The sequence below is a fragment of the Acartia tonsa genome, chromosome 6 (genome assembly GCF_053477335.1).
Source record: "Acartia tonsa isolate MP-2025a chromosome 6, ASM5347733v1, whole genome shotgun sequence".
Taxonomy (NCBI): Eukaryota; Metazoa; Arthropoda; class Copepoda; order Calanoida; family Acartiidae; genus Acartia; species Acartia tonsa.
The window spans coordinates 7,955,513-7,979,827 of record NC_137265.1 but is presented as its reverse complement, the minus strand read 5'-3'; the positions used below and the strand labels follow the sequence as shown (position 1 = coordinate 7,979,827).

Sequence of the window (24,315 nt, the reverse complement as noted above, 5' to 3'; positions counted from 1 at the left end):
CAGCAGCAGAATCACCCCCAACAGCAGCAGAATCATCATCAACAGTAGTAGGATTATGCTCAGTAACATTAGCAACAGCAGTACTCTCAACTGCACTCTCACTGGCAATAATCATGTCTCCATCATCTGTGAATCCACATAAATCTAACTCCATATCAATAGTAAGATTATCCTCAGCCTTGGCAGCATCAACACTTTGTTTAGAATCATACTCCTTGATTTTCTTCCAGACAAACTTAGTGGCCTGATCAACTGGAATTTCAAACTTCTTGCATACCTTTTTAAGATTAACCAAAGCCTTAGACTTTACAGAGGCACTGACACTATCATTCTTTAACAGCTTCTGATTTTTTATAATGGAGAAAATTCTTACAGATTCTAGATTTTGCTTTTCCCAGGTTGAAACTTGAGATGGTTTATCTCCCTCCAACTTTCTTATGGCATAACAGAAACCACTCCCTCTATAGAAATCAATAGGATCCATGTTCTCACCATAAAAATCCAAAAAATAAGCTGCTAGAGAGATATACCTCCAACAAAGCATTAGATACACATCATTTGGAGAAATTCCCTCAATTAGCTCACATTCATACATGGCTTGTTTCAACTTAGGCATAACATCTTTCAGGATTAGATCATCTTGACCATTCACTCTATGTTTGACAACTTCATCCTCCAGGGCATCTCCATTTGGCAATGTATAGCACATTGGATCAAACTGTATACCTATGTTGTGATAAAAGTCAGGTGAAAGCACTGCAGGTTCATTGAAATTATAACACAAACCTTTACCTATATCTCCAGGATCAGCTATTCTTAAAGACTTATGCAAAGACTTTGATGTCAGCAGTGGTACATTACCAACCATAAACTGTAGGCATTGCCTATCACTCAAGCTTCCACCTCCAGTCAGACTGGGCCATTTAGGTAGTAGTGAAAGCACCTTATCTGAATTCCAGTATTTGTCCTTTGTGTAGCATAGGAGAGTCAGCAACTGTCTGGGACATGTAACATAATCTGCTTTGACAGGTAATTCAGCACAATCCAAAATATCAGTTATAAGCATACTAATCGAAGTCAGAAAACTGTTTGGTGATTTTTTTGTTACAATTATAGCCATCCCAGGGGTAGGAGCAATAAGCATTGTGAACAAAATTTGACAAAGCACAGAAACTTTCCATAACATCATCCCAGAGTGTTGTAAAAACATTGAAAGATTCTCATTATCATCACTAACTCCATGACCATCAACAAACATCTCTGTATTGTATACCCCAAGAAAATGGAATGCTAAAGCATTCAAATTGTAGGGAACATTGGCAACTCCAACCAGTGTTAGCAACACTGATAAATCAACTCCCTTGAGAACTATTCCAGAATTCTTGTTGACAAACAAGTAATTTTCAGTCATGAACTCATTGAGGGATTTTAAAATTTTAGAATATTCTAAAGCAATGGCCAAACCTTTAAACTTTGAAAACAACACTTTGTATATGTCAGGTGTACATCCCTTGATGGAAAGAAAAAAACCTTCAGGTGTTGGTATCCAGGGAAATATTATATGAAAGTGTTTGTTGTTGAAAGTAAAGGATATTCTAGCAGGCAAGATAACATCTGAGTATTTGTTGATTTGTATTCCAGCTTTACTATTTTTAGACATACAATCTCTAACAACCCTTGCTTCCTGGGCACCTGATACTTTGATATACTGAACCTTGAGACTATAAAAGGAGGTAGGAACAGATTGGGAAATCTGTGACTCCATGTGTCTGTTGAAGGAATCAATAAAGTCCTTTACTTTATCAGTACTGTCATCATGAAAATTGATAGTAGTAACTTCACAAGCATTGTCAGAACTTTCAAGCTTCTTGATAAAATCTTCCATAAGGGCTTTATATGAACCCCCAGCAACATCTACAGGCTGATAGTTTATTTGTGATATTAAATGCTGAAGGATGCATTTTTCCCCTGGGTTCATTTCAGCTTGAAATAAGTTATTATCACATGGCTCCTTTATAGCATTAGATTGAGGGTAGGGAATAGTGTTCATGGCAGGATTGTCAATTGTATTAAAATTGACTTCATCTTGGTGTACTTCATCATATTTTCTCACATTTAGGTGCAATGAAGTTATTTTCTTGTCCATATTGATCTAAAATAAATATAAATAATATTTGAAACATATGAATCACTTAATTAGAGAGTCATAGTATCAATATAAGCATTTATATGTCTTACACTTTTTACCTTTTTAGGGGAGAATCTTATTACTACCAACAAGAAGAGTAGATTAAGTTAGTAAATAATAGTATAACATACATTAAATTTATGAATAATTCATAGCCTTACATGATTTGAAAGACTAAGAATTAGCCAAACTATTATAGAATATATATATACATGTACAGTATAAGTAATATTGAATATGATTTTGTCTTAAACTCACATAATTTGCAAGTTTAAGATCTAGACAAATTCAAAAAAAAAATGATCTGATTAGACTACATTTTCAATTAGTCTTTCTTTGTGTTTATCTGAATTGAAATCAAGCTCAGACTCATGAGCAATTCGAACTACTTGTTTTTTATTTCTTTCAATAGTCTTCTTGGCAAATGAATCACCAATTGTATACTCTATAGTAAGTCTAGAACCTGAGATAGCCTTTACAAGCCCATATTTCCATGGTATGGATCTAGCATGAAACACATTTTCAGATGTGTAAAAAAGAACCACATCACCTATCATAACCATGGAGTCTTCAAACCATTTTGGTCTCGGAACAAGAAGATGAAGCTGTTTTGCCAATAAAGAGAAAAAAGTCTCCTGAATTGATGAAATCTTGTCTATGATCGCTGTAGGAGCTGTGTCTAAGAACAACGGACCTGCTAATGAACGCTTACTATTGTATCCACACAACAGAAGATTAGGGGTGATTACAGTAAACTCAGGTGAATTAACTGATCTTGCTGAAGATCTACAGATAGGTAAACTGTTTAAATGATTTGAAATCTGAGAAAACAATGTTTCCCAACCTAAAAAACTCATTAGGGAGTTGCCCTTCCCCAGCTTGGCAATCAAATCCTTGACAAGACAAATGCGTCGCTCCACCTTACCTTGGCTAGCGTGGTGTTTGGCTGCTGATACTATAACAGTGCAAGAAACCTTTGAAGATGCAGAGTTAACAAATGAGTTAAGACTAAATGTGACTTCTTTCAATTTTTTGAGTTGAGATCCCTGATCCACAATCAAAATGTTTGGTGCGCCATACCTGTTACTATGTCTTGTAAGAGCCAAGATGACACTTTCTGTTGACCAGCTTTCACACATTAAAACATTTGTGCTGCCTGTGACAACACAACAAATCACTAGAGCTGGACATCTCATGGTGTCTTTACCTCTGCTTTGAAATCTGGTTTTTGTGAGAAAATCCTGTGCCAGATCAACCATAGCTATAAAAAACGCTGGAGCAAATGTTAGCCTAAGTGAACTATGGTTTTTCATAGCTTGATTTAAAGTTCTCTTTCTTATGATTTTGCATTTTATGCAATCTTTGATTATTGCTGCAATAACTTTTCTGCCATTGATAACATGGAATCTTTTTTGGATTTCAAGATATGTAGCTTCTACACCTCCATGAATTGATAAGCTGAAATGAGCATAGATACAATAAGAGTAGAAGATATCAGAGGTAGATAAGACACAAGGAGAATGAAAGCTTAGCTGCTTTGAACCTAACCACTCCATTTCAAGCATATCTAAATCATGCACACTGACAGATTGTTCATTAGATATTCTACCTTTGTAAAACAAAACATTTTTGTTCAACTCATAATGTACAAGTTCTTTGCTGTTTAGAGAATCCAGACATTCTTTAGTTGCAGTTTTATCCCAATAGGCATTGAGAGTACTTTCTGCAACTGCTTCAAGGTTAGCAATGTTTGTGAGTGAATCACTAGAAGTAATAAGTTCAACAGAATCAATTTGTGATTCCACATTCTGTGGAGCATCATTACATGTGACATCTAAAGAAACTTCAGATCCAACTGTTAAACTGTCAGAAAACAAATCTTCTGATGGAGAAAATTTTTCTCTAGAAGAAGTGGTTATGTACGGAGCAATGTCTATTTGATTCATGGCTGAAAATCTGAAAACAGGATCATCCATTTGTCCAACTGTTTCACGATCAAGAATACAGACTGGGCAGCGTAAGCTCATGGCTGATTTTACTGCAACATTCCTGGTGTTAATGTGTGTTTGATGGAATAACTTATGGCAGAACTTGGTGCAGATTTTTAGAATAGAATTTCCTTTCTGCCATCCTTGGTAAACAACATCAACAAGATAAGGCTGTTTTACGTTGTGTTGTGATGCATAGCATTTAACAACAGATGTCTCAAATTGTACTGAAGAGGATGGAGCTATAGCACACATTACTTTAGAATTTGAAAGGGAATGATCATTGTAGATCATATAGTTTGATGTATCATTACCATCATTTCTGATAAAGTCTAGATCAGCAAGAGCAACTTCATCTAAGTAATCAGAAATCTCTGACTTTGATAAGGAAACATCCTCAAACCTAGTCAAGTCCATTTCAGAGATATTCTTAGTCATCCAGTCATAACCAGAATACCATTTGGAATTTACAGATATATCTTTAGGACCAATGTTTCCCTTGGTTAGACAATCTGCAGGATTAAGTGTGCCCTTGCAGTGAGCTACTTGAACTGTAGTCTCTCCACCACACACTTGTCTTATCCAATCAAAAAATCTTCTAATAGTTAACACACTATTAGAGACATAAACCTTGTTTCTAGCGTTTTCATTGGACACCCAGCAAAGGGTAACAAGAGAGTCTGTAATAAACAGTATATCCTGATATTTCTTCTTTTGGAGTGAAACAACAACAGCATAGCACAACTCAGCTGCCAATACTAAGGAATGCAATTCATTCCTTGGAATTGACATTCTCAGTAACTGAGATTTGGCTGTTAACAATCTTACTGACCAATTGCCAGTTATTGTAAGATAACTTTCATAAACTGCAGCTCCACCACATTGATCACTAGCATCAGAACATACAATGAGCCTGGCTTGCAGAGGAACACAAGCATCATCAGGTATTGTTGTTCTGGGATAAGTGATCTTAAGGAACTGTGGCCATAACATGAACTGAGTAGTCCAGAACCTTCGCTCATCGTCAGGAATAGGATCCTTAAAATCAAGATGATTTAATCTGGAAGCAGCACGTTTATAAAATGCCTTGACAGGCTCTGCACAACCAGTACAGTCATAAAATTCTCCTATCTTAGAGGCAACATGCTTGCGGGTCATGACAGGAAGAGAGTCGCATAAGTCTTTTACTTTCTCATCTGAATCAGCAGGTGTAGCATTGGGGGTTTTCTCCCCACGCTTTTTAACTCCAAAATTTACTTCGGGAAGATTAAGACCTATTCTATCAGCCTTTGGAGACCAGGCCATGCCAAGAACACTCATGGAAATACCATTCTTACTGGCCTCTGGTGGAGGATCCTCTTTGGAAAAAGCAGTATATTTCAGATCCATGCCTATGTTTGTAAGGATTTCCTTTACCTCCTGGACTTGTTGTTTACACAAAGCAATGGAGTCTTGACCAGGATTTAGGTCATCAACAAACAAATCATTGGAGAGAGCCTCAGAACCAAGTGGGTGAGATAGAGCATGATCTTCTCCAGCTCTTCTTAAAGTTTCAGCTGCCTGTGGACCAGTAGAAGATATTCCATACCAACCACGACACATTCGGTATTTGTCAGGTGGTGTATTTTCATCAAGACTTGGGTGGTAGACAAAAAGTGAGTAAGGTGCACAAGAAGGATCCAAATGGAGTTGATTGTAGAGCTTACTCACATCTGATGACCAGACTTCTTTAGAAGAGCGAAATCGAAGTAAAATGGAAAACATTGAGTTTAAGCCTGAATCAGACTTGGCAACCGCAAGATTTAACATAGTAGATGAAGGATCTACTATGAGGCGGACCGGGGTACTTAAAGAGTCTTTAAATACCGGCCGCCAGATATGGAAGTGAGTAACAGGGGCAATGTTAACTTTTTCAATGATTTCAGGATCAGAATCATCAAGTTTTTCAACAAACTTTAGATCAATCAATTGATTCATAGCATTGCGTATTTTTTCCTTCATATCATCACTTTTCCTAGTTTGCTGCTTATAAACAGCCATAGCTTGATCAATGTTTGAAGATTTACCACGAAAGTGTTGAATTAAGAAACGATCAATGTCAACAGTGAATGGAAGACTAATTAGAACCTTTCTTTGAAGATAATCTATGCGAATAGAAGATTTGATTAACTTCATTTCCTGTCTTTCTCTAACAGAAGCGGATTTCAAAGTTGGAGATCCAATGCATTTACGACACGCTTCACACTCTTCACATCTGTATGATACTAATGGCTCTTCATGATCAAGAAGTTGTCTAAGTTTGGCAAGAGGTACCTTGGCTTTAAACTGAGTAACACAAATATGTTTTGGAGTGTGAGTACACGAAGGTTCAAGAAGAAGAGATGTTTTGCTTTCATTCTTTGGAAGCAATAGAGAGATTTCTTGACCTGACAATGGAGTTGTCTCAAATTTGTGAGACATTGAATGAGACATTTGGACTGTCAATGGTTTTTTAGGTAATGGAAGCTCTGATAATGTCATCCAAGGGGAACCTTGATAAGCATTGACAGTTTGTGTCAAGAGAACTGCCAATTGATTGACAGACACATGGCCATAGGTCTTGTTGATAGCAGAAATAATGTGGTGAGCTCCACCATAAGCCAGAGTTGATCCATGTATGTCTTGAAAGGGACAACGATAACATCCAATCCCTGATGGGGTTGAGAATTCAAGAATTGGCATTAACTCAGGGGTTTTCAATCCTAAGATCATGTCAACTTCACATCCTCCCACAAAGGGAGGAAGACACTCATTTTCAGAAACTAAGTTGAATTCAACCGCTTCCTTATTAATAGCAGCCCAGGGATATTTAGGGATATTGGATGTGATTTTGTCAATACCTTGGAAGGCAAGTTGCCACCAGTCGCCATTGCGATCTGGGCCTAATTGACAAGAATATATTCCATAATTAGTCCACATACTAACGTTCGCAACACCACTAATACTTTGGTTTTCAGGATCAATTGTCTTGAAACCAGCTTTCTCAGCAAATGCTCCCCTAACTAAATTTCCACTTGCGCCTGAGTCATAAAAACATAAACAATGTTTGTCACCAATCAGCAATGCCTGAAGAATGTAAACACTTTCATTAGAAGATTCATAGCGAGTGGAATCAGGATTTACAGTTTTTCCTGTTGAAGTATCAAATGATGGTACTTCCCTGGAAGCATCAAAGGAAGATTTTGATTTTGGAACTACCCTTGAAGAATCTGTTGAATTAACCTTGTTGAATACAATTGCATTAAACTTCATGGTTAATTTTGACAGAAGTTCTGTGTCAATGATTTTTAAGTAGGATCTTGTAACTCTCTCAATCTCTGCAGGAGAGCATTTCTTATGATCCCAAGTGCAAGTCAACACATTTAAGGGTTTAGCCTTGCCTATTTGGCAATCTGAGCATAAGAATCCTTCTGGGAGTGATGCAAGGGATACACATGATCCTTTGTTGGATTTAAAACAGTCAATTCGAAAACATAACCAACATATTTTGTTTTCAATACAGAGTGAACGCCTCTGTTTGTTTGAGCAAGTCATGAAAACCCTACAATAGCCAAGCTCATGTTTATCTTTATGGAATGGACAGGGAAACACAAGAGACCGACTTGAAGTGTTGACGGCATGAGTTGAAGTTTCAGATGCATCAACAACATTCACAGTTTTGCTCTTAGAGGTACCAGCTCCTTCCCTTAGTGATCTGATGCTGGATTTAGTGGAAAGTTTTTTCCATTTATGGTCTATAATGTCCTTCAGAACAAAGAAATGGAACTCACCCTTGGATTTATCCAAGGCTTTTTCCTTCTCAATTCTTTCACTAAATGTGTCTATGATTGGTTCTGGCATGTGCGAGACTAACTGCTTCACATATGTCGATGTGAATATTACAGTATTAAGATCATTTTTGTTGATCAGATCTGCCTGACAAAGACTTTCCACTTGGAGAAGACATTGATATACCTTTTTATAGTAATCAATTTGTGAATGATCAGAAGAAGAAGGATGTCGGAGTGAAGCTATTGCTTGCAATCTTGACTCAGCAATAGTTCTTAAGTCTCCATAGCGATCAATGAGGTGGTCCTTTATTCTATCTATACTATCTTGAAAGGACTCAACTTCTCTTTTGATGGGATCACTTAAATAAGTAGTGTAAATCAACAGGGCTTGATCAGCTGGGCTACATGCTTTCTCTGCAAATCTAAAGAAGGTTGCCAGGAAGGTATAAACCGTTTGACCATATGGAGAAGCATCAAATTTAGGAAGATTTACAGACTTAAGAAGACTTTTTTCAGAAGACAAGTGAAGATGATTTGCCTTGCGTTGTTGAGTCACAGACAATTCCCACAGTTTAATTTTTTCCTGGGTCTTATCTATCTGCTCAATACATTTCTCGAGCCCTATTTTCTCAGCTCTTATTTCTAGGTCATCCAATTCCTTTTTAAGAGTTCTAAGGGAGACAAGTTCAAAACTTTGTATCTCAATTACTCTTGCACGAGAAGTGGTATTATTTACCTCTTCTTGTACAATTTCATTGATCTGTTGGCAACAAAATTGAATTTTTCTAGATAATCTAGAACGACTTGACATTAGTCTACTAGAACCCTTTGTAGATAATGAAGAACAATGATCAACAGAGTCTATAGAGTGTTGGATTGAAGAAAAATCAAGCTGGATAGGTGGAACTATTGTTTTTGTAACTGTAGGATTTTCTACTCTTGTAGTACCTTTTGCATTCAAATCCTTTGATAAGTCATAATTATCATCAATAAGGTTATCAGATGTAACACCTGAATGCTTTGAACTAGGGCAGGAGTCTTTCATATGAATGAGAAAATCTGATCTTAGTTCCAGCACCTGATTGGAAAGTTGTTCAAGACTGTTCTTGAATATTTTATTATTTTCATGCAGGACTTTAAACTCCTCAACAACAGCTTCCTGAAATCCTAGCAAGCTTTTACGCATCTCATTTTTGGATTTAATGCATTTAACTTGAATCATATTTGATTCATGGCAGACCTTATCCTGGATTGTTTTTTCAAGTTTTGAATCCAAATAATTTGAAAAGTTTGAAAAATCCTTTTTCAAATCAGAACGGAGAGCAGAAATTTTATCCTCACAGTTTTTCTTACATTTAGCAAGCTCATCTACAAGCCATTTTTTATCACCTAAAGAAAGATACTCTTGGCTAGAAGCAGGTTGACAATTTTGTGCATGCAGATCAGAGTTATGCAATTGACGAGGATCATGGGTCTCAAGATTAGAGTTATTGTCTCTGTTCATGGGGACAGTGTTATCAAGAGGTTGTGAAGAAAAACTATGAAAATATTCCTGATCTTGTGGTTTTGGGAGTCCAAAATTAAATCTAACTTCAGAAGATTTATGTGATGAAGATTCATTCGTGTGGATATTTATGAAAAATTCAATCAATTTAGGAATCTTATTTTCCAAATCCTCAACAATTTTTCTGTCCTCAGCATTCATATGGAGTGGCAGCTTTCCTACCCAATCCTGGAGATCACTTAATTGCTCAATAATTTGAAAAGTACTTATATTAGCAAGAAGTGTTGGATTTTCAATTCCTTCATAGAGCTCATCAATTTTTATTCTGAATGAGACAAGTAGCTCATGTTTGTTAACTTCACCCGAAGAGGAGAAACTTTCATTGAAAACATTATCTTCAATAGCAATATCATTGTTATCCCATTCCAGGGATGGTTGAAACGATTCAGCTGGAGGAAGTCTATTTTTAGCATTTGCTTGAAGAGATATTTGCTGTTCCTGATCATGCTGCACTTGGGGAGAATCTGGAAGATAAGTATTGGCAGTAGTATTGGGAACATAACTACTAGATGAAGCTGTCGGGAACTTATTCCTTTGAAATATGCGGCCTATTACTGAGACTGGTCTTTTTGGAGAAGAACTCGACAATGGAGAAGTTAAAACAACATCCTTACCTCCTGATCTGCTTGAAGAAGCAATGTGATCAACTGAAAACTGCTTAGAGGAGTCCTTAGGTGACTTTCCAGATGAATCAAGAAATTGTGTAGGTAGTGGCGTGGCTACTCTAGGAGATTGTGTTTGTGTTGGGGGGGATTTTTGAAAAGAGTTCAGCATTGTTTCCCCTCCCTTACTTATCAATGAGAAAGCTTTAGAAAGTAGGTTAGTGGGGGGTCTGGTTTGTTCCAGAATCCGGGTAGCCATCCCCCCTTCAACTCTACTTTGAGAATTATTTGCCATGGAGGGGTGGGGTAAAGCTTGGGTATGATCACCCTGGTCCTCCCCCACCCTTTCCACAGACTGAATTGTACTTGAACTTCCATCAGAAGGCAAGGATTTGGGTTGGTTACCAATCCCAATGATGTGTCTACTACATATTTAAAATATTAAGTATTCCAAACCCTAAACGTATCGTATTTCGAGAAAAATCAAAAGGGAATTTAGAGACATGATAATATTGAAATTGGGGAATATTAATTAACGTCGCCAAGAATTCTATTTCAAGAATATGATATATATTCCCATCTCCGTTCGTTCACAAATAGCTCCCTATTTATATTTTTCTAAATATTCAAATTTCTTAATATTTATTTACGAAGTGCTTCGTAAATAAATACTAGATTTTGAAAAATAATAAATTTTTACGTTGTATATTTCTATTTCTGAAATAAATCACGCAATCTTAAATGAAGTATGTTCGTTAAACAATTCCGAAATAAAATTTACTAAATATATTAGACTTTTAGGTTCTTTTTAGATAGATAGATAAACCCATAGATAGATAGAATCGAATAAAAAGAAATAGCCTGAAACCTGTCCATACAACAATACTTAGCTTCCCTAACAATTTAATATTGAGTAGTTAAGCAATTAAGAGAGAGAGAGAGAAAGAGAGAATATGAGAGAGAACGAGAGAGAGAGAGAGAAAGAGAGAGTCAGAGAAAGAGAGAAAGAGAGAGAATGAGAGAAAGAGAGAGAAAGAAAGAGAGAGAGAGAGAGAAAGAGAGAGAGAGAGAGAGAGAGAGAGAGAGAGAGAATAAGAGAAAGATAGATTCAGAGAGAGAGAGAGTAAGAGAGAGAGTAAGAGAGAGAGAGAGAAAGAGACAGACAGAGAGAGATAGAGAGAGAGTCAGAGAGAAAGAGACAGACAGAGAGAGAGAGAGATAATAAGAGAAAGAGAGAGTCAGAGAGAGAGAGAGAGAGAATAACATAAAGAGAGAAAGAGGGAGAGAGAGTTAGAAGGAAAGAGAGAGAGAGAGATAGAGAGAGAGAGTTAGCATAACTTTTGACGGAGAAACTCACACACTCCTAAACTATATTAACCAATAGAAAATTTCAGAGGTAAACAAATTAACCAATGACAGATGAGCATTCATATAGGCGCTAAATAAAAAAATATTAGATTTTTGCATTTTAAAGAAATTTATAAACCATACGAACTTACGAAGGAAAAAAATGATATTTAGCGTGATTTTTTTCAACTTTTATAGAAAAGCAAAGTTGTTAGGAATTGCTTTGAGTACAACATATAAAAAAATTAGCCTTCTAGGATCATTGGTTATTGTTTTATCTCTTACGTAAGTTGGTCAAAAATTGATTTTTTTAAATGTTAAGGTAGGGTACTGTGCTTTTTTTCTTCTTAAAATTTTCATAGCCTTCGATTTTTTTAAAAACTATATTTTTATGTTTGGTTATCATATACCATCAGAGGAAATCAATTTGGGCAGGTTTTAGGCTAGATTTAAATTTTTGGACAAAAAAATATGCGATTTTAGGTACATCAATTTTCAAGCCCAAATAAACCGGTTTTAAAATGATTTTTTCAAAACAAAATATAAAAGCAAAGTTGTTAAGCATGAAAAAATCTCTAACATATTAAAAAATTAGCCAGATAGCTCGATTTTTGCTCGTTTTATGATAAAATGAAGGTTTTTTATTTTTTATATAAAACAGGCGCAACTTGTTACCATGCACAGTTGGGACTTCTCAGAAAAAGGTCATGCACCACAGAGAGTTGGTTGTCTGATGGATGTTACTTAACCTAATATTGTTTGGACAGAGAAGGGTGCGTTAAAGTCATCCTTAGTTCTCCTGGATTGCTGGACCAGGACCTGGACAGTACATCAAGTTGATAAGGTCCTTGACTGTAATTCCGCCCGTACGAGGTAATTACGAGGTAAACCAAAGTCTCTAAAGTTTATAATAACATTTTCTTTTCGTTAGCTTAGCAACTTTGGGGACTTTTAATGAATTGGGTGATTGGTTGGGTGATTAAATTGAGTGTCCATCTGTTTCAACCACTATTTGTTATCTACATTTTGTATCATAAATTGGGATATTCATCAATTTATCGGCCATTGTCTCATCTCTTTAGATCCCTCGTTATATTATAACAATTTGTTATACAAAAACCTTTAAATAGCATCTTATGTTATATTTATAGCAGCAAAACTACTCTAGAGATAACTTGGTGCGTCTGTCCATCTGTATGGCTAAGGGGAAACATGAATTTCTTGACTACTATTTAATGTAGAAAGCTAAAATTTTTGGTGAAAACTTGTAAGACCTATGCACATCAAGGCTACATTTGTCTTTCCTTATTATATTATACCAGGGAGGGAGACGACATTGGGCTGTTTATTACACTTGTCCACAAAGTTTTTTTGTCTAACAACTTTGGGGACTTTCAAAGAATAATGATTGGTTAGTTCAATAAGTGTCCTAACGTTTCAACTACTAATTGTAATCTATAGAAGGGGTAATTTTGTGTATCATCTTTGGGGTTGTACATCAATATATCTGCCATTATCTTATCCCTTTAGAGCCCTCGTTAAATTATAACAATTTGTTATGAAAAAATCTTTAAATATCATTTAATGTTATATTTTTTTAGCAAAGCTACTCTAGAAATAACTTGGTGCGTCTGTCCATCTGTATGGCTAAGGGGAAACATAAATTTCCTGACTACTATTTAAAATGGAAAGCTAAAATTTTTGGTGAAAACTTGTAAGACCTATGCACATCAAGGCTACATACATCTTCCCTTATTATATTATAACAGGGAGGGAGACGACATTGGGCTGTTTATTACACTTGTCCACAAAGTTTTTTTGTCGAACAACTTTGGGGACTTTTGAAGAATAATGGTTGGTTAGTTCAATAAGTGTCTTAACGTTTCAACCACCAATTGTAATCTACAGAAGGGGTAATTTTGTGTATCATCTTTGGGGTTGTACATCAATATATCTGCCATTGTCATATCCCTTTAGATCTCATACATGCTCCATTATTACATTATACTGTTTAAATTTCCCTCCTTTTTATGAAGTTCTCATGATAATACTTTACCCCCCCCCCCCCTCTTTAACAGTTATCCCACGAATCGATGATGAAATTGACTATAGGATTATAGGGGGGAAGGGGTTTGTAACTTAAGAAGGGGTCATCTTAAACGGGTCAACAACATATATTTTCTTTGGGGGAGGGAGAGGATTAAGAATAAAATGAGAGATAAAAAAACAAGGATGACAACTTCCTTAAAAGCAAAATGGTAGTACAAACAAACATTAACACTTGTATTTTGTCTGTTGTTATAACTGAATAATCAGAATATAAATGTTTAAGTAAAAACAAAATTATAAGTGAATATTATAGAGTTGCTATGTTTTCTAAATTGTACAATAGAACAATACTAACAAGCCTAAATTCTAAAAATTCTAAAAAATCTATCTGTTCCAGATGTACAGACGGACGGACGTGCAACCAACCCCAATTATAGAAAAGAAAATTATGATAAGAGATATCAGTAAAGGACGGAGCGGCCTTGATTATAGAAAAGCTTCGCTTTTAAAAATTGGTCCTTAGAAACACATTCTTACAAAGGTATATCTAACATTGTCTCACATGAAAGTTTGTTTTGTTTTAAAGATATGTATTTCATAAAGAAAAGACATATACATACAGAATTACATATTATAGTACGAGACTTTTATTTACATCAACATAGCTTAGTAGCTAGAAATTAATCAGAAAAACAGGAATCACTGTGTTATTAAAAACTCAAGAAAATCAGAGATAAAATTAGTTTCTTGCCCTGCATTTTGTAACAGTTTGAAGGAAAATTGGGTTAGGAGAATTGTATGGGCATGCAGGTTGTTTTTATTCCAATTTGAAATACAGTCTTCTTTGCTTAATTTGAGTGATTTGTCTAAAAGCGAAGCTTTTCTATAATTAGGGTCGGTCCGTCCATACGTCCGTCCGTACGTCCGTCCGTCACTCTGTACGTCCGTCCATAACGGATAGCTTTTTTCGTTAATTTAGGCATGTTAGAATTGTCCTATCGATTTCAAACTTTGCATGGTGATTCCTGCAGTAATTAGGTAAGATTTAGAAAGCGTAGCAACTCTATAATCAATTTTGCATCAACTCTTATACATTTATAATCTGATTATTCAATTTTGACACTATACAAGTGTTAATGTCCGTTTGTCCTACCAGTTCAGCGCTTCGCTTTTATGGATGTTGTCATCCTTGTTGTTTCTATAAATGCTCATATTTAAACTTCCTATTGTATAGGATTATTGGGGGTGGGGTGTGATCACAGGGTTTTTTAACCCCCCCCCCCCCCCATATTCAATTGAATATGATTTACTTTACAAGGCATAGGAAAAAAGCAAGCCGTTCTTATTTTCTCTGCTCCCTTCCTGAACTACAAATGAATTCTTAAGAGCAACTTTTTTTTGGGGGGGGGGGAGGGAGATTAGAATATAGAATTAGTTTTTTTCTTCGGCACCTCGGGGCTAAAAAAACTGGTTTTAATCTTATAATTGTACATTCTATATCCGCGGAAAGCCGTTTATAACACAATGAAAGAAATAACTATTATTGTCCATGTTTTACCTTTTACCTTTATTTTGGCAGAAAATAGTAGTAAATCATATTCAATTGAATATGGGGGGGGGGGCAACTCTGTTTAACTTTAGCCAAATAAAGGAAATCGGAGGGTTTATCAACAAGGATGACAACATCCATAAAAGTGAATCAGTAGTACAAACAAACAGTAACACTTGTAGATTGTCAGAACTGAATAATCAGAATATAAATGTATAAGTATAAACAGAATTATAAGTTAATATTATAAAGTTGTTCCACTTTCTTAATCTATCTGTTCTAGATGTACAGACGGACGGACGTGAAACCAACCCCAATTATAGAAAAGCTTTGTTTTTAACAGCAGTAGATATAATTAACACCCCTTCCCATATCATCTTACATGTATGATATGACCCTTCCCCCCTCTACCTACCCCTATTGGATAGATAACTAAAAGCTTTTCCTTAATCTCTTATAATATTACCCCCCCCCCCCCCACGCCAAACATGTATAGACTCATAGAGTCATGGAAAATTTTAATTTAAAATATATTTCTGTTTTCATAAAGTTAATATTTCACAACTCTTCCCCCTCCCCTAATTATTATCATATCAACAAAGTACAATGTCATAAGCAAAGCATCTCTAAAATTGATTCCTAAAAATGTAAGTATGTACTTCAACATTATCCTGTATTTCAACAAATTTACTAACAATTTTGTCTCTACTTTTATACATTTAAATTCTGATTATTCAGTTCTGACACTCTACAAGTGTTAATATTCGTTTATCCTACCGTCCCAGACCTTCGAGTTTAGGGAGTTTATGTCATCCCTGTTTTATAGCTTAAATGGTAGTATCAAACAGCGTTAATTACAGCTTTAAATTTTATTAAACAAATTTAGCTGCTAGTCAAAATATAACCATTCTTGTTATATAGACAAGAACGATGACGTCAAGTACTAACGAAGCTTTGTTGCTAAATCAAAATTAGAGTATTTTTATTTTAAACCATAAGAGCCGGCCATTGGATTTTAAACTGATCCAGATTTTTTACAAGACAAAATTTCATGGACATATAAATAAACAGACCACTGAATAAAGCTATTAAAATATCTAACTTTTTAACCATGCATAATATTAGTATCAAAGCTTTGCCTTTTACCCTTTATAACATAAATTTTTTAATAGATATAATAATCCTCTTTATCTTATTCTTAAAATACTGATTCCTATTCCATAGAAAATATATTTATAGTAAAACAAGGATGACAACATCCATAAAAGCGAAGCTCTGAAACGGTAGAACAAACGGACATTAACACTTGTATAATGTCAGAACTGAATAATCAGAGTGTAAATGTATAAGAGTCAAAGCAAAATTGTAAGTAAATTTGTTGAAAAACTGCTTGATACAGGATAATATTTATGTACATACTTATATTTTTAGGACTTGATTATAGAGTTGCTTCGCTTATAATATTGTACTTTGTTGTCCCATGAATCAGAAAATCAAAAATCAATTCTAACATGCATAAATTAACGAAAAAAGCTATCCGTTACGGACGGACGGACGTATGGACGGACCGACCCTAATTACAGAAAAGCTTCGCTACCCCTTGTTTTCAATTTTATGGGAGAAGGGGAGTTTATCTGCACAATTGGGTACTTCGAGTGAAAACGCCAATATATATACTTCTATTTAATAATTTATTTAAGTATTTTAAAATTATTTCTCGTATTCATTTAAATCCGGTGCAGTGGTTAGGCACCGGTTCTCATCAATACGAAAAAACTATGTCTATCATCGTATTATATCCAGCTTTCTACGAATATAAAAATATACAATCATAAGATATCCGCGGCAAGGCGTTTATAATACGATGCGAGAAATAACTATTCTTTTATCTAATTTAAATTTTTGCTCATTGTAAACAGCAAAGAAATTCTACAATTAAAAATAAAATATTAAATCAATTTATCGTCCATTGTCTTATCCCGTAATAATATAGTAATTGTATAAAGGTGTTATTTGGAGGTTTCCTTCATTTTCCCTTTTTAAAAGCTAGGTTTTTCCGTACGAATGAGATGGATAGCTTTTTTCATTAATTTAGGCATGTTAGAATTGTCCTAATTATTAGCATTTCCCCGTAGGGGGGGGGGGGTTCAAAAACTTTGGGGACTTTTATTAAATCTTGACTTGACTTCAAAATTTAATCTGCAGAAGGGGTGATTTAGTTTATTATCTTTGGGGATGTAAATAAATTTTTTGCTCATTGTCTTATATAGAGGAGCTTCGCTTCTAAGAACTATCTAAATGTATTATTTTAGATTTTATAGTCCTTGTTTCACCTTCTATTTTTATTTTGTCGGAGAATGGTAGTAAAGTAAATCATATTCAATTGAATATGGGGGGGGGGGGGTAAAATCTCTGTGAACACCCCACCCCCATAATCCTTTGCAATAGGAAGTTTAAATATGAGCATTTATAGAAACAAAAATTAAATTTTACTTTTATTTGAGCCAATGTTAGATATACCCAATGGTAATATTTAAAATTTTCACTTGGTTAAAAAGTGAAGACACTGCTAGTTTTAACCAACCAATTAAAATATCCTTGTATTTATGTTTTGACATGTCCTATACTCAATAGGCATCTATTAAATGTAATCTAAATAAAACAAGGATAACAAGATTATCATCCATTGTCTTATCTCCTAAGTTGTTTACAACCCCCTCCCCCACACATACTCACACAATACAAATACACATAATAAATACTAGGATATGACAATGAAAGAAAAATCGAGATTTTTGGAATAAAGAAAGGGGAGAATAAATTATTTAAAAGTCTTATCTATTATACAAATTTTATATCTAAGTTTTCATATTTATTGAATTGTTTACAAGTAAAACTGATATGGTTCTGATATCGCAAAAACCAATCAACCAATATTATTTTTTTATAATTCATTCTATAAAAATAAAAAACTCATCAATATTTAATTTTTAAAAAAAATTTGTATAAAAAGTAAAAAAAAACACTGAGAAAATATTAGGTGTAGAGGTTTCGTGTTCTTTCTAGACAGCTATATTGGCTATTTTTCCAAATTTTGACGGAACGAAAAAATTTATTGGAAAATATCAGTAAATATTAACTTTCAGGATCGTAAAAATTTAGAAAAGATTTTAATATTTCTGTTTCATGTCCATTTTCAACCCTTTCCCTAATTATTATCAACGACTTTGGACCGTTCGTAAATAGGGGGAATATCTGAGAAATATTGACCCGTGGGTTTCAAATTTCCATCGTCAAAGATATATTGGATTGATTTCAAGTAGACATATGTCTGACCAATCCCATCCCTTCTTGATTTAGATCTTGTTTCCATAGTACAAATTCAACAAATGAGAATCTATTAAATTATGTTTGTATATCATAAACTATTATTTAATTAATGATTCTTCAATGTAAATGGTGTATTTATGTTCTGTTAATACCAATATGGTGCTTACTTAGCTATTGAATTAACCTACTGTACATAAATACTTAATAGAGGGGAAAAAAAAATTTTCATGCACAATCCCTTTAAATGCACAATATTATGAAATTTAAAATGAAGCAATTTTTGTTTACACTCCCTTTAAATACATAATATTCAAATTAAAATGTAAGTATTTTGTGCACAATCCCTTTAATATGAAATTTAAATATAAGGATTTTCATGCACAATCCCTTTAAACATATATTATTAAATGCAACAATAAAGAGAAATAATGTGCGATCACGCACCCGTGTGTCTTTATGTTATTTCAACACAATAATGCTTTATCACTCTCAAAATACCTTGCCTAGCTTTACAGACGACTACAAAACCTGCGTATTTACGCAACAACACATTCAATATATATATATAAGTACATAAACAATGATATATTGATACTGCAACTCTTGGGTTTAATTAAAGTCTTGAATTGTAAAAGCCTAGGCTAATTTACGTATGTGGTCGGAGGTTAAGCTTTGTTGAAAATTTGTCGACTAATACGGATAAACTATTCCGGCGATTTTTGCGTAGATATATGCTTAAATATCTATTATTTTAGCTACATAAATTTCACATAAATGCAAGTAATATTGAATACTTAGATTTCTATAGTTTTAGTAATGACTTTGAAGAGAAATCGACGTTTTTTCCATAACCATTGACAAATAAATAGATATAAATAACATTTGAAACATATGAGTCACATGATTAGAGAAACATAGTATCAATATAAGTATTTGTATGTCAATAAATGGAGTAATGCAACTGATATGACTTTAAATAGAAATCGACGTTTTTTCCATAACCATTGACAAATAAATAGATATAAATAACATTTGAAACATATGAGTCACATGATTAGAGAAACATAGTATCAATATAAGTATTTGTATGTCAATAAATGGAGTAATGCAACTGATATGACTTTAAATAGAGATCGACGTTTTTTCCATAACCATTGACAAACAAATAGATATAAATAACATTTGAAACATATGAGTCACTTGATTAGAGAAACATAGTATCAATATAAGTATTTGTATGTCAATAAATGGAGTAATGCAACTGATATGACTTGCGTTTGCAAATATTAAATTTCTTTAGAGAGGTTTAGTGACTTTTTCAGATTGATCTTTCTAAACTCAAATTCAAATAAATATGTGAAATGATTTAGTTATTTTTGGCAGCGATTTAAATTGGTAGATATTCTACACAGATTTCTTGTTAAGAACTACCAGGGAAGCTTTACTATTGTCATAAATAGTTATTCTAATAGCCTTTGGTAGTGCAAATAAATAAATATAAAGGCAAAGACTTGGGTTAATCACCCACCCCTTCCCTTTAATTCAATCAAATTTTGACATTTAAATCAGAATTGTTGGATAAACGGCATTTTATTGCAAAAGAATCAGTATAAGACCGTGACGTATGAACACACTGCCAAAAATAACCAACTCAAATGTCATTTTCACATCTTTATTGATAATAACATTAAAAAAATACATACTTGATCAGCAGAGAATCAACATAGGAATAAATGACCAACACCTGGCCCTCCCACCTTATCTAGGGATGGTTACCTTTCAAAAGTAGTTAGACACAGATGTGGACATTGCACAAACTGGATCATACACGGAAATTCTAAGATATTAATATAAAATTACTACAAAATAAACAAGAGATAATTTGAATAAAAAAGGCCCTATAAATTTGAATTACAGAAAAAGTTACTTAATAAGAAAAAGGGAATAAAAACTTAACAAATGAAATAAAATTGATTTAAATGAAAGTACCTGATTTAAGTTTTGCCTAATATCACTAAAATGCACAGATAGTATGTTTAGCTTGACCTTTTATAACCTACTGGCATTAATATGTACAAATAAAACTGGTTTTTCTTAATATTTGCTGTACAAAATAAAATAATTTTAACTCATACTATTTTTTTATATATTTTATCAAGAAACACAAATTTGATTATTTAGACAAAAAATGTACAGTTTTTAATATTTTAAAAGACTTTATATAAATTTAACCCTTTTCAGACGACACCCTTTGTTACTGAAACTATTTTCAAGTTTGCTTAAATTGATTATTGATCAAAGTCAGGGATAAAGAGAACGAAACAGAATAGGTAAATCTTAAAAGAAGTTCTTTAAAGTGCCCATAAAGTAGGAGATTAATTTAAATACTTTTAGCCAAAACATCCCAAATTACGTCATTTTAGAATTGCCTATTAGTCTAATATAACGTCAGTCGGGATACATAAGCTAAAAGTTTTTTAACTTTATCCATTTTTAAAGGCACTATAAAAGGCTTCATCTTAAAAAAAATGCATTTTCAAAATGTCTAGCTTTTCTAATTTTATTCTAATATAGTTTATTTTCATTTTTTTATCAAACAAATAATATTCAAATATCAATTTTGGATCAGATTTGACACTAGCCCTTAGCATTAAAAGGTTCTTTATTCGAAGAGAAAGGATGGGAAACAAAACCTAAAACATATCAAGACTGAAATCTAAATCAACAGAGCCATTCGAAGATCTATGTGAACCTTGCCTAAAATGGAGAACTAATGGAGATAATAACCTTCAAACAAATCCAAAACTTTTTTGTATTTTAATTTTGTTTTAAAACTTAAATTTTTAACCTGTATACGGATAACTTTACTTCTGATTGTTTACCTAGTACCCATACAATTACATATCCCGGGGAGCAACACAGAAGCACCCCATTTCCACCCTTACAGCTCCCAAAAGCAACCGTGGGTTCAAAACATTTCAATTGAATTGTTTTCTTCTGAATATTAGATTCAAATTTTCAGGGAGGAAGGAGACATTTGTCAGTTCATTCCATTAGTCCCCAAAGTTTTTTTTACGAAGGTTTAAAAACGTTTGGAACTTTTATTGAATTTCGATTAAGTTAAGTTTCCATACGCTCCAACCACTAATTGTAATCTACAGAATGGGTAATCTTGTGTAACATCATTTGAGATGTACAAGAATTTATTAGTCATTGTCTTATCCCTTTAGATCCCTGCATATATTGTTAAAGTTTCCCATGGGATGAGGGATTGTAACTCAAATTTAATCAATTGAAACTGAACTAAATCTACAACTTTTCTAATTATTAAAAAAACAAGAATGAAAACAACCTTAAAAGCGACAAACAATTGTAGAGCGTCAGAACCTAATAAGCAGAATATAAATAAATAAGTCTAAATATTGTTTCAAAATTGCACAAATACTGATACAGTTTAAAGACATACGCTTACATTTGTCTTATTTGATTAAAGATCATTCGCCGAAAACATCTTACCTTTTTAGTCCCAGGAATCATTATTTCAAAAATCACATGATTAAGATAATTATATCATTAAAAAATTATGTTCTATAAAAAAGCATAAAACTACACATGCAACATGAAGTGTAGTTACGCTTTAATATTTTTGACAAATTATTTTTCTTTCAATTCAATGTTTTCTTTTATTCATTTACATAATTAATACAAACTGTTACATATATTATGCAAAATCTTTAGATTACAATTGTTTTATATCAATCATTTTAATTCTAAATTTGTGTTTTTTCTCTTAAACTAGTGTGGCAGTTAAATATCTTTTAAAGTCACCTATGCCTTTTTGATTCTTGGATAACGTACATTCAAGAAAAAAATCAATAAACGTTATATAATTGAAAATTTAGATTTAATACGATTTTCGAGATTGAAATAATTTAGAGGTACCATATGACTTAAAAATACATCAGCAAATTCTAGTCATCGGCCGCCCCCAATTACGGCCACTCAGTGCCGCGCTCAGTTTGTGCCATCCGCAGCTGCACGACTGAAGGCCTAGCTGCCGAGCCCTGTGTGAACATACAATTATATAAGTTTTTTTTATTCTTTATAAAATTATAATTATTATGTAAACTAAAATATCATAAAATAAATTTGAAGATTAATTTTTATAAGAAAACTAATCTTCCTAATGGTTAGAAGATTCTACATTTTTGTGGGTTTTATATTTATTATTTTGTAAGCGGCAAAACTTCTCTATAAATCAGGAGTTGGTCCGTACCTTTGCGTAGTTTATTCTTTTCTAAAAACAAGGATGAAAATATCCAAAAAAGTGAAGCTCTGAAACGGTAGGACAAACATACATTAACACTTGTATAGTGTAAGATCAACTGAATAAGCAGAAGGTAAATAAATGTATCAGAGTCAAAGCAAAATTGTAAGTAAGTTTGTTGAAATGAAAGAATAATGATTATGGGCATATTTACAATTTTAGGACTTGATTATAGAGTTGCTTCGCTTTTAATATTATACTTTGTTTGCCAGGAATCAACATACCAAAATTCAGATCAATCGTATAATTAGATCACATAAAAATTTGTTGTTAAAAAAGTAAAAAATAAACATGTTTAAAATGGATGTACGGACATCCTGGTAATGATTATAGAGTTGCTACGATTTCTAAATCGTAACTAACTACTACAGGAATCACCTTGCAAAGTTTGAAATCGATAGGACAATTCTAACATGTCTAAATTAACGAAAAAAAGCTATCCGTTCCGGACGGACGGACCGACCCTAATCGTAGAAAACCTGCACTTTTAATAATAACATAATTAGACCAAGCATTTCCGAGATCTTTAGCATGGGTTTACACACTCAAGTACTCTATGATAGAGTTCATTTCTTTTAATTTATATTGATGTATGTCCAAATAAAGCGTGGTACTAGGTTAAGTAACAGACAACCAGCTTGTTGATTGCACAACCTTTGTCTGGAGGTTACAACTGTGCATAATCTGGAAAAAAGCCTAACCACTAATGCGGTCTGATTGTTCCTACACTGCACAGAAAGATTTACTGTTTCATTCTACTTTTCTTGTTACTAGCGGCTACTTGAAGCCACTATGGGCACTTGAGGAGGGGGGAGTTAAATTTGATAACCTTTTTAGATTTAAAAAGAAAAATTTTTAAAAATTGCTTTTGTATTGAGTCTCCGTGGACAATGCAAGAATTCAAGCCAGAAGATACTATAAAAAAAATCTGAGAGACAATAAAGGATCTAATACTTTGGTTGTATTATAGGTATTCAAAAGAAATTATCAAGCAAGCTATCAAACAAATTAATGATTTGCAAATGCTGAAATGTATTTTGCTAAAAATAATGATTTTATCATGTATGTTTTAGTTATAGGTAGATTAATTTGACATTGAATAACGAGGAATAAAAAGTAACATGTATGAGCAAAAATCTTTATTTCAAAAATAATAATATTCTAAAATAATTTTTTTTAAATCTGATTTTTTCATAATTTAAAATGTGCTTGGTCTAAGTTCCACAGGTTTGTGACCGCTTAAAGTCCTGTAACAAAAATTGCATGTGTAGTAAATTTATTGTAGTATTTTTTTTAGTATCCTTTTTTGTGTTAATTAGGTAATAATCTGTAAATACCTGGTTTCTGGCAGACATATTTCAGCTTATGCAACGGCCAACCCAGGTTATGAAAGTACCAAACTATGCATAAAAATATGTGAATATGTGTAATAATTTTATTATTATTATTTTGTATGCTTATGTTGAAATACATATCTATCTATATGGATGGATTTCATTGCATGGCCTATCATTCCATTGGAAATCATACTTAGAATCCATCTACAATTATTTAGAAATAAG

The 24,315-nt window shown here is 33.4% G+C and overlaps 1 long non-coding RNA gene across 1 annotated transcript; it reads right to left on the bottom strand.

Annotated features, from left to right (window-relative positions):
- Positions 1-20,084: 20,084 nt before the first annotated feature.
- LOC145323251 (uncharacterized) lies at positions 20,085-20,519 on the bottom strand. The gene is made up of 2 exons (XR_013880894.1): positions 20,416-20,519; positions 20,085-20,263 (listed from the first exon to the last, which is right to left on the bottom strand). It is a non-coding gene; the product is annotated as an uncharacterized LOC145323251 (long non-coding RNA).
- Between the last annotated feature and the right edge of the window lie 3,796 nt (positions 20,520-24,315).